The sequence below is a fragment of the Microcebus murinus genome, chromosome 7, assembly GCF_040939455.1.
Source record: "Microcebus murinus isolate Inina chromosome 7, M.murinus_Inina_mat1.0, whole genome shotgun sequence".
Taxonomy (NCBI): Eukaryota; Metazoa; Chordata; class Mammalia; order Primates; family Cheirogaleidae; genus Microcebus; species Microcebus murinus.
Genome location: NC_134110.1, coordinates 34,502,727 through 34,518,439, shown reverse-complemented (window position 1 = coordinate 34,518,439; position 15,713 = coordinate 34,502,727).

Genomic DNA, 15,713 nt, shown 5'->3' with positions numbered 1-15,713 from the left:
GCCACAATGAGATGCCACTGCACACTTAAATTGGAATGGCCAAAATCCAGAACGCTGACAACACCAAATGCTGGCGAGGACGGGCAACAGGAACTGCTGGTGAGAATGCAAAACAGTACAGCCTCTTTGAAAGACAGCTTGGCAGTCTTTGACATGCCTGCATTCACTCTTCTCATACTACCCAGCAACTGTACTCCTTGATATTTACCCAAATTAATTGACAACTAATGTCCACACAAAAACCTGGACATGGATGCTTACTGAAGCTTTATGCACGATTGCCAAAACTTGAAAGCAACCGAGATGTCTTTCAGTAGGTGAGTGGATAAGTAAACTGTGGAACATCCGAGCAACGGAGCATTATTCAGCACTAGAAACAGATGAGCTATCCTGCCATGGAAATACATTGGAAGAGCCTTAAATGCATATTATGTTCAGAAGTCACTCTGAAAAGACTACATACTGTATGATTCCAATTATATGACATTCTGGAAAAGGCAAAAGCACAGTGACAGGAAAAGGATCAGTGGTTGCCAGGGCTTAGGGAGCAGGGAAGGATGAAAAAGCAGAACACAGGATTTTTAGGGCAGTGAAGCCCCTCTGTGTGTGATGCTACACGGTGCACATGTGCTGGTATATGTCTGTCCAAACCCATAGGATGTGCAACACCAAGAGCGAACCCTCTTGTAAACCATGGACTTGGGCGATAACAATGTGTCAAGATAGGTTCTGCAACTGTGACAAATGTACCACATTTGGGATGTTGACAATGGGGGCAACTATGCTTGTGTTGAGGTTGGGAGTAGATGGGAAATCTCTGTGCCTTCATCACAATTATGCTGTGAGCCTAAATTTGCTTTAAAAATAAAGTCTATTTAAAAATAAAAAAAAATCACCCATCATTCCAAGAATTGTTCCTCTTGTATTTTCTACAGTGTTCCCAGCATTTAGGACGCTTCCTGGCCAGTAACTCAATCAATGTTAGTTGGGTGAGTAAATAAATGAACCGAAATTAACCTGTCAACATTTTGGTGTATAAAATTCCAGACATTTTCCATGCATACAGATCCCTCATATGTACTTTTTTTATTTAAATGAGATCCTATCTGACATATGATTTTATAATTTATTTTATCTCTTAATATGCTGTAACCATCACTCCAGGGCAGGGAATTCAAATACTTCTTGGTATCAATTCAGTGGCTGTGCAGTGTTCTGCTGTTTGGATGGACCCTTCTCTGTCAAACTCAGCTATTTCAGCATCTGGGTTGATTTCATGCTGTCACTTCCAGATGCAGCAACAGGTACCTTATGCACGCCTTTTCCTACGGGACCCTGGATCTGTCAGAATCAGTCTTAAACTGGTTCTGGACTGGGCAGAAGGGGAGGTGGTGATGATGTCATCTGTGTTTCTGGTTCTCTTGCCTGCAGAGAGGTCTCAGCAATGGGGTTCTGTGTGGCTGGCCTTCTCTGAGAAATGTCCCTGTCACTAAGCCATAAGCGTGCCATCCCACATCAGCCCCATGGCTAGCGTGACTGTATGCCCAGCCCAGCAAAGGGCCTGCAGGGCTGATGGGAAGGAACGTGCCCTGGAGCCAGCAGGGCAGAGGGGGCCTGGTCACATCACCACTGAACACCCACTGCCAAAGCCAGTCGAGCCTGGATTGGAGGCCAGGGGTTGCCACTTGTCAGCTGTGTGTCTTTGATGAAGTGACTAACCTCTCTGAGTTTTGATCTCCTTATTTGTAAAATGCATATAATCACATTGCTCTCCTCATAGGGTTGTCGTGGGGATTAATGATGATGATATGACAGTGCTGGTCAAGCTCTGTGCAGTGCCCGGCACTGGCTGTGAGCTCAACCGCAGTTACCGCGTTGAGGTGGCCACAGACACTTACACAGTCCCTGCTTTGTACCGCACACCATTCGAAGCAATCCACCTGTTGCAAATCGTTGCATTTTAGCCTTAGTCCTGGATTGTTTGGGAAATTTGTCAGACAGGAGCTGAGCCAGTGGCCCCTTGGTTCAGAGTTTATTTTGGAAAGAGACCCCCCTCACTCTCCTGGTGGTGACTCAGGACGGGATGTGGGGACTGGGCCACGAGACCAGAGATGGAGCCACAGCCCCCTGAGTTGGAGCCACAGCCCCCAAGAACTCATGGCCCTGAAGTCACTGGGGCTCAGAGCCCCCATGTCTCTGTCTGTAACCCTCATCTGTAGGGCTGGGTCACTAGGCCCTCCCAGCGCTGGCAGCCTAAAATTGCATCTCAGAAATGCTAAATACAATGATGTAGACCGACCCAAGTCCAGCCAAAGCCAGTTTTATAGAGACTGAAAGCTAAGAATGTTTTTTACACTTTCAAATAGTTGAAAGAAAGCAAAAGAAGAATAATATTCTGTGACACATGAAGATGATGTAAAATGCAGATGTCAGTCAGTATAAACAAGGTTTATTGGAAGCAGCCGCACTCGCGCATTTGCATGTTGTCGCCCGCGGCTGTTGGCCGGGCCGCAGAGTGCAGACTGCCCGGCCAGCAAAGCTCAGAGCTCTGCTATCTGGCTGCTCACAGAAAACGCTTACTGCGTCGACTTTGCAGCGATTACTCACTGTCTCTGGAATATTTTGAATTTTTCTTTCCTTCTTCAAAGGTCACAGCCTCCAAAGAACCATACTGTTTAGAAAATAAACTGGAATGCGTAGAAGATTCCTTTAGCTTGTCCATGATGCCTGGGCAGGGGCACGATGACCAGACAGACCTGGGTTCCAATCCTGCCTCCCTACTTCTTAGCTGTGTGACCTTGGACAAATGGCATGACCTCTCAGAGACACAGCTTGTGCATCATAAAATGGGGAGGATAATAGTCTCTATCTGCGTTAGTGTGGTCTCTTGTGAGACCTCTATCCTTAGCTCGCAGGTGGCCATCTTCTCCCTGTGTCTTCACATGGTCTTCCTTCCGCACGTTTGTGTCCAAATCTCCTCTTCCTGCAAGAACATCAGTCATCCTGGATTAGGCCCACCCTAATGCACTCATATTTACTTAAACACCCTATTTCCGGATACAGTCACATTCTGAGTTCTGGGGGTTGGGACTTCAACATGTGAGTTTTGGGGAGACACAATTCAGCCCACGTCACTACCTCATAGAGTGCTGGGAGGACTAAACGGAATCAGGAATTTGGGATATTAGTGAGTTTCTGGAATATCTGTGAATCTTTAGTCAATGTAAGCCCCTGTTTTCATTAAGAGTAACGTCATTATATGGAATCATCTGGAGCTCTTGCAGTGTGTGTGGAAGAACACCTGAGGGATGTACACTGTAGGCTTGGAGGGCATCCTAGATGGTTCTGAGCAGCCCTGCTGGGGACGGTCGGGCAGGTTGTTCACTGCACAACCCCAGGGGCTGCTGTCGATATTGTTGTCACCACCGATTTGTATACTGATTATGAGCATTTTTCTGGTAGATGTCAGAGGAGAAGTTACTTTTTCTCAAGTTCCCACAAAGGGACAGAATAGTCCAGGGCAATGTTGCTTCCTAGCCTAAAACTCACTGGTCAAAGAGCACAGTGCAGAGAACAGGACGTGGTACACAGCAGGCACAGTTGTGTTGGATACATGCATGCAAAGAGTCCCTCTCCTCGATGTTCCACTGGAATGCAAACTGCAGGAAGACAGGCCATTTTCTGCCATGCATGTGTTTAGGCCCCTACACAGTTTCTAGTACACAGTAGGAGCTCAGTAAATACTTATTGAATAAAATAAATGAGTCAGTCATTCTTTGTTCTTTTTCATTAAACAAGTCTTCAGCACACACCACAGGGACTCAGAGATGGGTATTATTGAAGACCTACTATGTGCCACCTGTATCCTTGTTCCTTGTAGCCTTTACCCTTCCCTATTCTACTTCCCACCATCACAGCCCCGTGGGGGGGATTTTTCCTGAAAAGGGAAGGAACATTCAGTCAGATCCCACTGCCTCAGTTTCCTGAGCCTCCATTCCTTTCTGCTGGAAGTATTAGAAGAAAGAGCTCAGCAGAATGCCTGGCAAGTCATAGGTGCTCAGTAAGTACCGATTTGCCTTCTCCTCTCCCTCTCTTCAAGATGATCAGGACAGGCTCTCCATTCCAGCCATCAGCATCTCAAGCCCTTTCTCCATCTGAAGGACTCCGCCATTTGCCCCTGGGGCTCCAGAGGTGAAGGAAGAGGGGAGAGCAGAGTAGCTGTTGAGGAAGAGGAAGGGGAGACCCCACCCAGGCCACAGGGCAGGACCTGAGGGGACACCCCAGAAGCCCTGAGAAAGGGCTGCCCTCACCCCCCACCTCCCACACAGAGCCAGGGTCACAGGTGGCTTTGAGGAAGGACAGATGTGAGAGCTTCCAGGGCTCCAGGCCTGGAGGAAGTGTTGGGTGTCCAAGGCCCAGAGCTGAATGGGCCCTTTCTCTTTCCGTAACAAACACATCCCTTGTTTGTAGGTTTGCTTGTGTGTTTGTTTCCCCAGGCCCTTTCTGTTCTCCTTCTCCTCCCACAGGGCTCAGCCTCGGGCAGGCACCTCCAAGAGCCCAGGGCTTTGAGCATTTCCAGAACATTGCTCACCTCTCCTCGAGCCAAGTGCAGGGAGCACCTGCGGATTGAGAGCGAAGGGAGGTCTTTCCCTTTCCAAATCTACTTGGGAAGACAAAACCTGCCTCCGGAACAAGGACGGGCCCGAGGGGGCCTTACCAAAGGCGCCATGCTGGGTCAGGCAGGTAATCCTCACACCAGGCTTGAGTAGCTGGCACCAAAAGTGACACTTCAATGATTATATCACCACCTGCTTCAAACCCTTCAAGGCTCATCCTTGCTCTCCAGGATGAGGAGTTTGAGGCCCAGAGAGGGCTCAGCATCTTTCCAGCTACGGTGGCTGAATTTGAACCCAAACCTGTCTGGACTCTTCTGCCCTCCTGCCCGGCACCTCCCAGTGTAGCTTCCAGCTCCATCGTCCTTTGGTTCACTCCCACTCACGGGCACCTCCGCTCTCCTGAGCTCCCTGGGCCTCGCTGTCCTCTTCTGTAAAATGGAGCAGCAACAGCCCTACCCACCTGAGGGTCTGCCTTCAGGACGAGATGATTTAATTCTTAGGAAGCACAGAGACCACAGCTTGGGCGGGAGTCCAGCTGTTCAGTTTTCTCATCCTTGCAAGAACATCCCAGGGAGTTGGTATTGTTATTCCCAGGTTTCAGGTGGACCACTGAGCAGCAGGGCAATTCGGGAACCTGCCAGAGGGCAGCTCACTGCTTGGGGTAGCGCTGGCATGGGAGTCAGCTCTTCCTGGCCACCCCACGCACCACCGGAGCCCAGGCGGGATGGAGGCAGAGCAAGGAGGTGGGCGGGGCCACTCCACACCCTCAGATTTGCAGAGAACCAGAGGCAGAGGAAGGCTGGGGGCCCGGGGGTTTCAAAGGCAGGAACCGACGTGCTTGGCTGGCTAGTGCACGTTGAAGGAGGTTGAGGAGCCTCAGTGTCAGCACCTGTGTGTCCTTTCTGCGTTTCCTGCCAAGCCCCTGCCGCAAGCATCCCTGAGTAGCTCAGGCTTGCTGCTCCTTCTGCAGGCAGGTGTGCACTAGTTGATGTGGACTGGCAGCCGAAAACACTAGACACTGTCCCCCTGTGTTTCTCTTGAGCCTCCTTCTCCTGAGTCCCATGCGGGGCCACCCTCTCCAACTCCCATCTGCTTTCTCTGATGGCGCCAGCCCAGCCCCCATCCATCCCTCTTCCAAGGCAGCAGCGCTGTGCACTGCCCCCATCTCTAGGCTGTGCAGACAGAGGCTCCAGGTCCAGGCAGACCCACCAAGGCCTCTATAGGGCCTTGGCCACACCCTGCGGGCTCTTCTCCAACCAGGAAGACTCTCCCGAGAGAATTCTGCAAACATGGTACTTCCCCCACTCCCCGGTGGGGTAGGGAGAGGGGATAAGGTGTAGAATGCCGTAACTAGGGGCTCAGGCTGGGCTCCTAAGTGAAGATGGGTCAGCATAAAGCACCCCAGAGCAGGTTTTGGTCCTCCACTTGATGGTGTGAGTGCTCTTCGACAAGTTGCTGAGCCTTCTTGGGCCTTGAGGTTCTGTTTTGCGAAAGGAGGGTCCTGGGATTCCAGGCTCGCTCTGCCATCATTCTGCCCAAACTGCAAGCATCTGGGTGCTAGGGATGGTGACTCGTCACCTCTCTGTCCCCAGGGCCAGTGCTGGCATTGGTTGAGTGCTTAGTGTATGCAGAGCACTCCATGAAGGAAGACTTTCTCATGCCACCCCACACAGGCCCCGCTAGTGTCTCCATTTACTGATGAGGAGGCTGGGGCTTAGACAGGGGAAGGTGGCGTGCCCCCATCACTGAGTTAGGAATCCAGGGCCATTGACTGACTCTGGTGCCTGGCAGCTTAGCCACCTGCTACACCAGGAACATGCACGTTAGAGAATTACTTGTAGAGCTGATGGACCCAAACAAACACTGAACTGAGGCTGTTGAGAGAATTCAGTGAGATGATGTATGTAAAGAAACTGACATAGGACATGGTATTCAGTTGGTGCTCAGTGCGTAATGTGTAGCGCCTCAAAGGTGCTGCTTTTTAGGGCTGCCGGCAGATTTACTTGAGATAAAGCCATGCATAGCCCAACACCCCAGGATGCTCGATAAATTCATCAAGTTCAAATGTCCTCAGTTAGCCCTGGAGGCCCTGAAAATCCAGTCCAAGAACATCCTTCCCACTGAGAAAATGGTTGGAAAGGTTGTTTGCCTTGATTAACTGATATTTTGTCAAGCCTAAAGGACCAGCATAGGCACAGTTAGGAGGTGAAGGCGGCCTCCTGACCACACTTCCCACTGGTTTCAAACTCTGAGCTCTGGCCACAGTGGCAGCCAAGCGTTCTTGGAGTGGCCATTGCCTAGAGGGGACATGGTGAGGAGAGACCCTACCCTTCCCCGAGCAGCTTCAGGAATAATATCCTACAGCAGCCCACGGTGATTGAGTCTGTATTATAAGACTGTTCTAAGCACTTTCCATGCATCAACTCATATATGAGAGAATCACTATTATGATTTCCATTTACAGATCAGGAAATGGGCACAGAGAGGTAGATAGTTTGCTGGAAGTCACACAGCTGGCAGGTGGCAGAGCTGAGTAGGATTGGAACCTGGTTTCAGAGTGTTTTGTAGTAACCCCCTCACCCTGCTGCCTCCCATGCCATAAGCCAGCCCCCAGCCAGTCGCTCCAGGTTAAGGGAGCAGTTTTTCATGGGATGAGTAGGAGAACAATCCTTGTTAGATATTATTATTTTTTTTTCTGAATTTTCACGGCAACTTTATATGGACCCAGAGATGAGTGAGATACCTTCCCTCGCCCTTGAAGGACTTATACAGTCTCTAGGAGGAGGAAAAATGAGACCACAATTTCACCACCTCCATTTCACAGGTGATAAAATAAAGCCAGAAGGGTTAAACACTTGGCCCAAAGTCCCACAGGCATGAGGGATAAAGCCAGGATTCCAGCCCAGGTCAGAATGTGTGAACTCCTTTCACACTCCCAAGCCAGTGTAGAACCTTCTTTGGCAGACGTGACAGCTGTGTGTCAATACCCAATGGGCCCTCGGGCGTAGAAAGCTCTGGCTTCTTCTCAGGGCAGGGCCAGGCCCTTGGTTGGGATTTACAGGGAGCAAACCGGGATCCAATATGGAGAAGACTCTCTATGGAGGGGGGTTGATATTTCTCTGAGAAATGCTTGCATTTCAGGGACTAAAATATATCTCTGGGAACATAGAGGGACTAAGAATTGAGTCCCAAGTTGTCCCAGGATGAAGGAATGCAATATCTTCTTTTTATGTCTGTGTCCTGTCTAGAACTGAAAGCGCTTTAAGGAAAATACCCACGGCACCCATGTTTCCCACGCAGCAGGCAGCAGACAGCATCTCGGTTGGAATAATATTATTCCGTAGGTTTCCTCCATGATTCCCTCATAAACTCACACCAATGAAAACCCGAGAGGAGCCCGGTGTTTATGTAAGACTCTGGTCTTACCCTTCTTACCCTTATGAAATAAGACTCAACAAGTGGAAAATAAAATAAAAATAGGTGTTATTAAATTTTTTACCTCCTTTTCTTTGTCTGAATAAGCATGTTTACATGAAAATTAACAAGATGAATCAAATTTTAAAAAAAGAAAGGAAGAAAGAAAAGAAAGATTCATGCTGCTGGGAAATGAATACATCTTAGGGAGAAAAACAGGCTGGTGCCATGAGCCTACCCGTTGGATAGTGTCCATCAAGGATCAGGAAGCTGGAAAAGGGTCAATATCCACCTTCCTGTTCTCATCCTAATGATCTGATTAGGGAATTTAGTCTCTATCAAATCTGGGATTCTAGAACCACACAAGAGTTTTTTTCCCCTCATTCCTAAAAATAGCTCTAGGGATTGCAACACAGGATTTAGAATCACACATACCCCTGGATTCCAATACTGGTTGTGCTGCTTGGTGGCAATAAGACTTGAGAAAGCTGTGTCACTTTGCTGCAGTTTGGACTCCTCCTCTTGCAAAGGGGGAGGAGCAGCCTTACCTCCCCCATGAGATTCTGTGAGGATGAAATGAGATTGCATATGGAACACCCAACAAATGAGCTTGGCTCGTGGTATGTGCTAAAATATGTTGGTTCCTTTCCTCTCTTTAAAAAACCTTTCCTAATTGGATTCTTAAAATTGTAAAGCAATTGGATTCTCATTGTATTTAGCCGAACAATATAGAAATCTATTTTTTAAAAAGTTAAAAATCTTCTTGTGACTCCTTATATTATTAGGCTGCCCAATACCATACCATACAAAACAACATGATATAATGTGATATAATACAATGATTGTGGCCAGCTAAGAACTACATTTCCCAGCCTCCTTTGCAGCTAGGTGCAGTTGGTGAGACCCTGGAACAGCTCCCCGAAAGAGAAATGAACAGCTCCTTCCCAGATCCTACCTGGGCGTGATGGCTAGAGCACCAGCTGCCCTCAGGTGGCCTTGAGGATTGAAAGCTCTCGTTAAGGACAGCAGGACAAAAAGACAGATGGAGCCTGCCTTGATGGCCATAGAGCTGTAGTCACATAAGTTCTAAACCATCTATTTCTGAACTTATTTTGTGAGAAAAAAAAAAAAAAAACTAGACTTTCTATTTTCCTTAGTTACTGATTTTGGGGTTTTCTCTTGTAAGGACCTGAATCTAATTATAAGGTAACTTCTCCATTTCTAATCCTTCCTCTTGACGTAAATGGCATTAACAATTGCATCTTTCTACAAGTTTCTTTATGCTCATAGCAAAGATATACTTATGTACATAAACATAAAATAGTATCATGCTCTATACCATGCTATAAATTGCATATATATATATATATGCTTAATTGCTTAACTGTATATACTATATATTACCTTGAGATAATATATATTATCTCTCAAGATAAAAAGTACCAGCGAATGCAGATTTGTAACATAATCTGTTTAACCTTAGGCTATTATCTATAGTGTGGATATATTATAATTTATTTAATAAATGTCTCATTGATATCCTGAGAAGGTTTCCAGTTGTTTTTCAACTGAGTAAACCTTGCTACAATCTGGTACACCTTGGATATCTGGTACAGCCTTAGCACTAACACTTTTATTTTTTAGCACAGTCATCCACAGTGGGGTGACTAGTTCCTGTCCCTTTGAAGTCTCTCGTACCTCTTCCTTCTATAGATGAGGCAAGAGAAGTCCCAAAAGATGACAGGCCAAAGATAACAGAGAAAGATAATGGCAGTGATGCCTCCAGAACCCTCCTGATTATAATCTGAGGTCCACACCCCCATTTTCCTGTGTTTGGTAGGAGTAAATATTTGTTGAAGGAACATCCAAATAATCTTTATAGAAAAAGTGTCCCACCAGCCTCTGCTTGGACATATTGGATGGCAGGGAGCTCACTTACCTTTCTCATCTTTGGAGAGTGTCAACTGCTGGGATGTTCTTTCTTACATTGCGTTGAAATCTAATTCTATGAAACTTCCACTTGCTGGTGCTGGGGTCCTGGAGAACTGGCAACCCCCCCAAATGACAGGTAGGACTCAACAAGGCAGCACGTGGAGATATAGGCAGTGGGAATTGTCTGTTTGCAGCTCTCACGCTCAGGTGTATCCCGTGTGTGGAGCACATGCAGCTGGTCCGGCAGTGAGCATAGCACTAAAGATACAGAGAATATGACATGGTCCCCCACCTCAAGGTGGTCACTCTCTGGGGTTTGGGGGCATCCCACCGAGGTGTGGCTCAGCCTCTCACAAACTCAGCTCTGGGATGGTCTGAGAACCCACAGGCCACAGTAGGGGAATGTTTGGAGAAAAGAGCAGAAAGCATGTGGGTGGGGTTAAGAAATCATTCGGGAGAAGTAACTGGAAATAAAGTTGGCTGAATAACAGGGCAGCTTGTTCTCAATCAATGGAATAAATCACTTCCACTATAAACGTTGATTTGTTTTTTCTAGAGAGATTCCTTACTCACAAGCAGTGACATTCTCATGAGTCTCTCTCTCTCCCTCTCTCCCCACGCCCCTTTCTCTCTGGTGGAGAGAGAGCATAATGCTCTCAGCATTTAGGAAAACAAGCTGGAAGAGCACAATCTCTAGCACTTCTTTCTCTCTCTACATTCCAAGGAAGCCTGCTTGACACGGTCCTTTACTAAGAGAGATTCTAGCAATTAAATCTCCCTCTTGTAAAACACTAGACAATTTGGTGGCGAGATAAAAGTTACACCTAATGGTGGAAGACCATACAGCTTAAACAATACCATATGAGCAGGCAGCACTTTGGAGTAGAAAGAACATGAGGTATAAATCAGAGAGCCCTCAGACGGAACCCTAACTCTGTCCGTTGTGGCTGGGGAACCCGGCCACTTCTATTAATAGTTTCATTTCCTTGTAGAAAGAGAAGACAATGGCACCTACATAAAAGGTGTCTGCAAGAGAGTAAATGAGATAAAATAAGTAACCTCTGTAAAGTGCTTGGCCCACTGGGGGTAGTCATCACCAAAAGGCTCAACCTATGCTTTCGATATGGCTCATCCATGTGGCTGTCAGTGGAAGGTGTCAGTTCCTTGCCACATGGGTCTCTTCCTAGGGCTGCATGCGTGTCCTCTTGACGTGGCATCTGGCTTCTCCCAGAACAGGTGATTCAGCAGAGAGAGCAAAGAAGCAGCCCGATGCCTCTGATGACATAGTTGCTAACACCGTTGCATCTGCCGCATTCTATCCTCTGGGTCACCAAGGGTCACTGTGGGTCACCAGCCCATGCTCGAATGGAGGAGAATTAGGCTCAATCTTTTGAAAGAAGGAAGATCAAAGAATTTATGGACATATTTTAAAACCACCACAGCTAGTTAGTGATTCTTGCCTGCTGAAATGCAGTTTCCCCATCTATAAAAATACCAGTAACGCCTGACTCATAGGGCCAGGGAGGGGTGTCAAGGGGCAATGCATAGAAAAAAACAGACACATAGTAGGCACTCAGTAAGTATTAACTGATATTGTTCCCTGCTTTTCCCCTTTTTTTCCCAGATAGACATGACCTTGCTTTCCCATGACCCACAGTGGCCTGTGTGGACACAGAGTCCCTCTGCAGCACCACTGTCAAGATCTCATAAGAGAGATCTGTTTGTGATGGTCGCTCATAACTAGCTGTATACACAGGTAATTAATTCAAGACCCACGTTGCAAAGCGTGGAGATGAGCATGCCTGCTCCCAGCTAAAGCAGCACAGCCATATGGGGACAGTACAAACACAGTTAATAGCTCACGCCACAAGCCGGTTTTGAAATTATGGGATTGATATATGATGGGGATGGGTTGGGGACTCTAAATTACTTCAAATTTTGCACTCTGATTGAGAATGTTTTGTATTTTTACAATGCATGACTTCAAAATCGCAAGGTTCAGACCCACTTAGAATGTGAGACATTGTAGGTATCCGCATATTTGTTTTTGTCTCTAGATGAATTGAGTACAGAGATCGGGGTGCCTCAATAAACCAGTTCAGTTCTGAGTCCTCGGTTTCCATCACCTGTAAAGAGTGGATGACACCATCCACTCACATAGCTGCTGGGAGGATTAAATGTTACAATGCTACGAAGTGCTCCGCGGAAATCTGTTCCCTACGGAGTACTCATTAAATGGCAACTACTATTCTTATTACTAGTGGTAATCACAGAAAGTTTTTCATCGAGGGCTCAGTGAAGAAAAAGCCCAGGAGGCCCAAACTATGGGTAAGGCAAGAGTAGGGGAGAAGCGAGAAGCAGAGAGAATGGGGACACTTCAAAGCAGGAATCAGAAACCCCATCCACGAGCAGTCAGGGCTCCTGCAGGGCATGAGTCCAGGCCAGGCGGGCAGCCAGGGCAGAGCCAGGGCAGAGGTGGAGGCTGGCCTCACCTTGGGCTGGAGGCCACTCATCTTCCAGCTGCTGTGGCCAGGCAGAGCTGGGTGTCCAGGTCTTGATGCAGCCAAGAAGCCAGAGACCACCAGCAGCCCTAAAACCTTCTTTTGAAGTGGCTGTCTAGGCTCTCTTAGGCTTGGGGTCCCTAGTGCCCAGCTCTTTCCTGACTGTCTTCCCCTGCACGTGCTACAGGCTCTGCAAACCAGGTGTGTCCCAAATGGGCCTCCTCCCCACCTGCCCATGGCACCTCCCAGGTTCTTTTCTGTGACCTGTCTGGACCAGCTGTCTCCACTACCTGCCTCCTCACCCCTCTCCAGCCAGACGTGCCTCCTGCCCCATCTACCTGTGCCTCCTGTCCCAAGCCACTCCTCTTCCCCTCCCGTGGCTGGCTGGGCAGCTGTGGCCTCTCCCGCTGCTGACCCACCCTCCATAGGGCCCTCTGAACAGCAGCGTGGAGCACACCCACTTCCTGCTCCCAAGCCTGGCAAACCAGGAGAAAGAAGTCGCCTCAGTTTACCTCCCAAATTGTCCAGCTCAAATTAATCCCCCCACCCAAAGAACCTTCCCAAACTCACCTTCAGAATCTCCCTCCACTCCCCTGATCTTCTGCCACACTTTGAACTTCTCCAATATACCTTATTGCCACTCTTCTGATAAGTGGTTATTAATTCATCTCTCAATTTCACTCCACTTGACTGTAGCTGCAGGACTTTGTCTTATTCAACTACATAAACACGATCAGTACCAGGGCCAATACTCAAAGTATTTATCCCTCAGGAGGGGCATCCTGACCAAAGAGGAGGTCTGGCTGTTGAATTAACCATTCTTCCATGGCACATAGTAGGTGCAGAATAGGCCCTTAATGAATACTAAGAATCTTTCTCCTCCTTTAGATTATAGCTTTAACACCACCCCAGATGGCCGATATCTAAAGGAGAAGGAGGATTCATGTCCTGGAAAATCACAGGGCAGCATTCAAGCCGTGAGAAGGTGTGTGAGGGTCTCCGGGGGAAGGAGCCGATGTGCTTGGAGAGACTCGGAGAAGGGTTGAGGCCGGGGCATGGTGAGCAGCAGGGAGAAGCCTGATCAGGCCGGGGAGGCAAGGCCCGCCACACACTGCACGGCCCTGCCCTGCAGGCCCGGGACAGAAGGGATAGTGTCAGTGTCGGCAGCCACTGGAGGGTGTTAAAGCAAACTTCCTTTCAATGTTTTTGAATAAACATCTGCCACCCGGGCGTATGATCTTACCGATTCTTTGGCTTCCATAGAGGCAACTGACAACTGTCATTTCTCCCGACCTGAGCCCTAACCTCATGTAGAAGCTGCCCCAGGCCCTAGAAAATGGACTCGGGCATTCCAAGGAGGCTGCTGTGGTTCAGGGCTCCTCACCATCCTAGTGTTCAAGGTTGTCTGCTCTGTAGGGCCACCTGAATGGACTATGCAGGCAAAATAAGGTGTCTGCCACTTGTCTCAGTGGCCCGTAGCCTGTCCTACCTGTGGGCTTTGTAACGCAGTGAGGCCAAGGGCTCAGCGCTCACCTGGCTCCAGGTACAATGTCCATGGAGTGCACAAGCACCCTGAGGCTGATGAAGCCTCCCCACTCTCTTCTTCTACAGACAGAAAGGGAGAAACCTGGAGCCTTTTCATCCTTCCAGGCTGCAAAGTCCTTCTGGGCTCTTTTTGGAGTGGTTTTGGAACCTGAACTGGGGGATAGGGTACTACTAGGGACCCTAGGAGCTGCCCAGGACTCTTCTAGGCATAGGAGCACCCCCTGGGTCTTCCCTGCTCCTGCCTGTTCCTGAGATCTTGAGCACCTCCCCCCTGCATGGCCTCTGCCACACCTTCCTCTGGTCTAAGCCTGGATCTCCTCCCAGGCTCTGCTGAGCCCCATCTCCCTGATGGATGATTGACCTTTTGGCCCACAGTGAAGTCCCTTTGGCTTCCATTAAAGCAACTGACAATTGTCATTTCTCCTGCCCTGAGCCCTAACATGTTTTTTTCTTGAAGCCTCACCAGGATGTCACACAAGTAGGGATGGGAAGAGATGCACCGATGGCCTATGGCACCCCAGGGACGATGCTAGATGCTTTGACACATATTATCGTATGGAAACTTGAAGGTCTCATTAGCCCCCATTTTCAGGCAGGGAAACTGAGGCTAAGAGAAGTGGAGTGACTTGTCCAGGGCCAGGGGGACAGAGCACACACTCACATCTAGGCCTGGCCCTGCGTGATGGGTAATTTTGCTTCCCCCATGGTACCTGAGCACTTGCTACTTATGTTCTCGGGTTCCAGTGCTCTGCAGTTCAAGTTGTCACATGTGCTGAGCACCTGTGTTGAGCCAGGCCCTGTCCCAGGCCTTCAGGACTCAGAGATGAATTAGGCACAGTCATGGACCTCATAGAGAGGCCATAGAGAAAAATGGCCAGAGATCATGCTTTGGGTCAGACTGACGTGGTTCCAGCTCTTGTCATGTGACATTGAGCAAGTAACATACCCTCTCTGATCCTGTTTCAAGTTCAAAACTGGAACAATAATTGTATTTCCCCACCTCCCTCAAAGCGTGCTGTGAGAATCAACTGAGATGTAATCAATAGGGAGCACCCCGATATCTCCACCTCAGAGTCCAGAGGTGGGAACCTCAACTTCCACCTCCACCTGGTGGTGACAGGGTACCTCCTCCAGCCCTCACTGGAGTGGTATCAGAAACAGTCAAACAGAAGGTTAAAATGAAGTCTGCAGTCACATAACATAAAAATGTGCAGGTGTCAACTGAAAATCACTCATCATACCGACCACCGGGAAGTTCTCAAACTGATGGAAAATAAACAATCAATAGATGCCACCACCACAGTGACAAAGGTGTTAGAATTATCTAACAAAGTTTTAGAGTAGAAATCATAAAAATGCTTCGACAAGCAATTATAAGCATGCTTGAAACAAATGAAACCACAGAAAGCCTCATGAAAGATATAGAAAATGTCATCAAGAAACAAGAGATATAAAGAACCAAATAGACATTTTAGAACCAGAAAAAATAACAACTGAAATAAAAAGCCCAGTGGCTGGGCTTATCAGCACAATGGGCATAGAATCCTAACTTTGTCCCCTGCAGCACCCCGAGGGCTTCTGCAAACCTGGGGCCTGGGAATGACCGTCTCTGTACCCTGAGGGCCCTCCCAGACCTGCCTCAGCAGAATTAAGTGTTTGTGGAGTTTGATTTTGGCTGTGAGGCCATTAAGGGGAAGATGAAGCC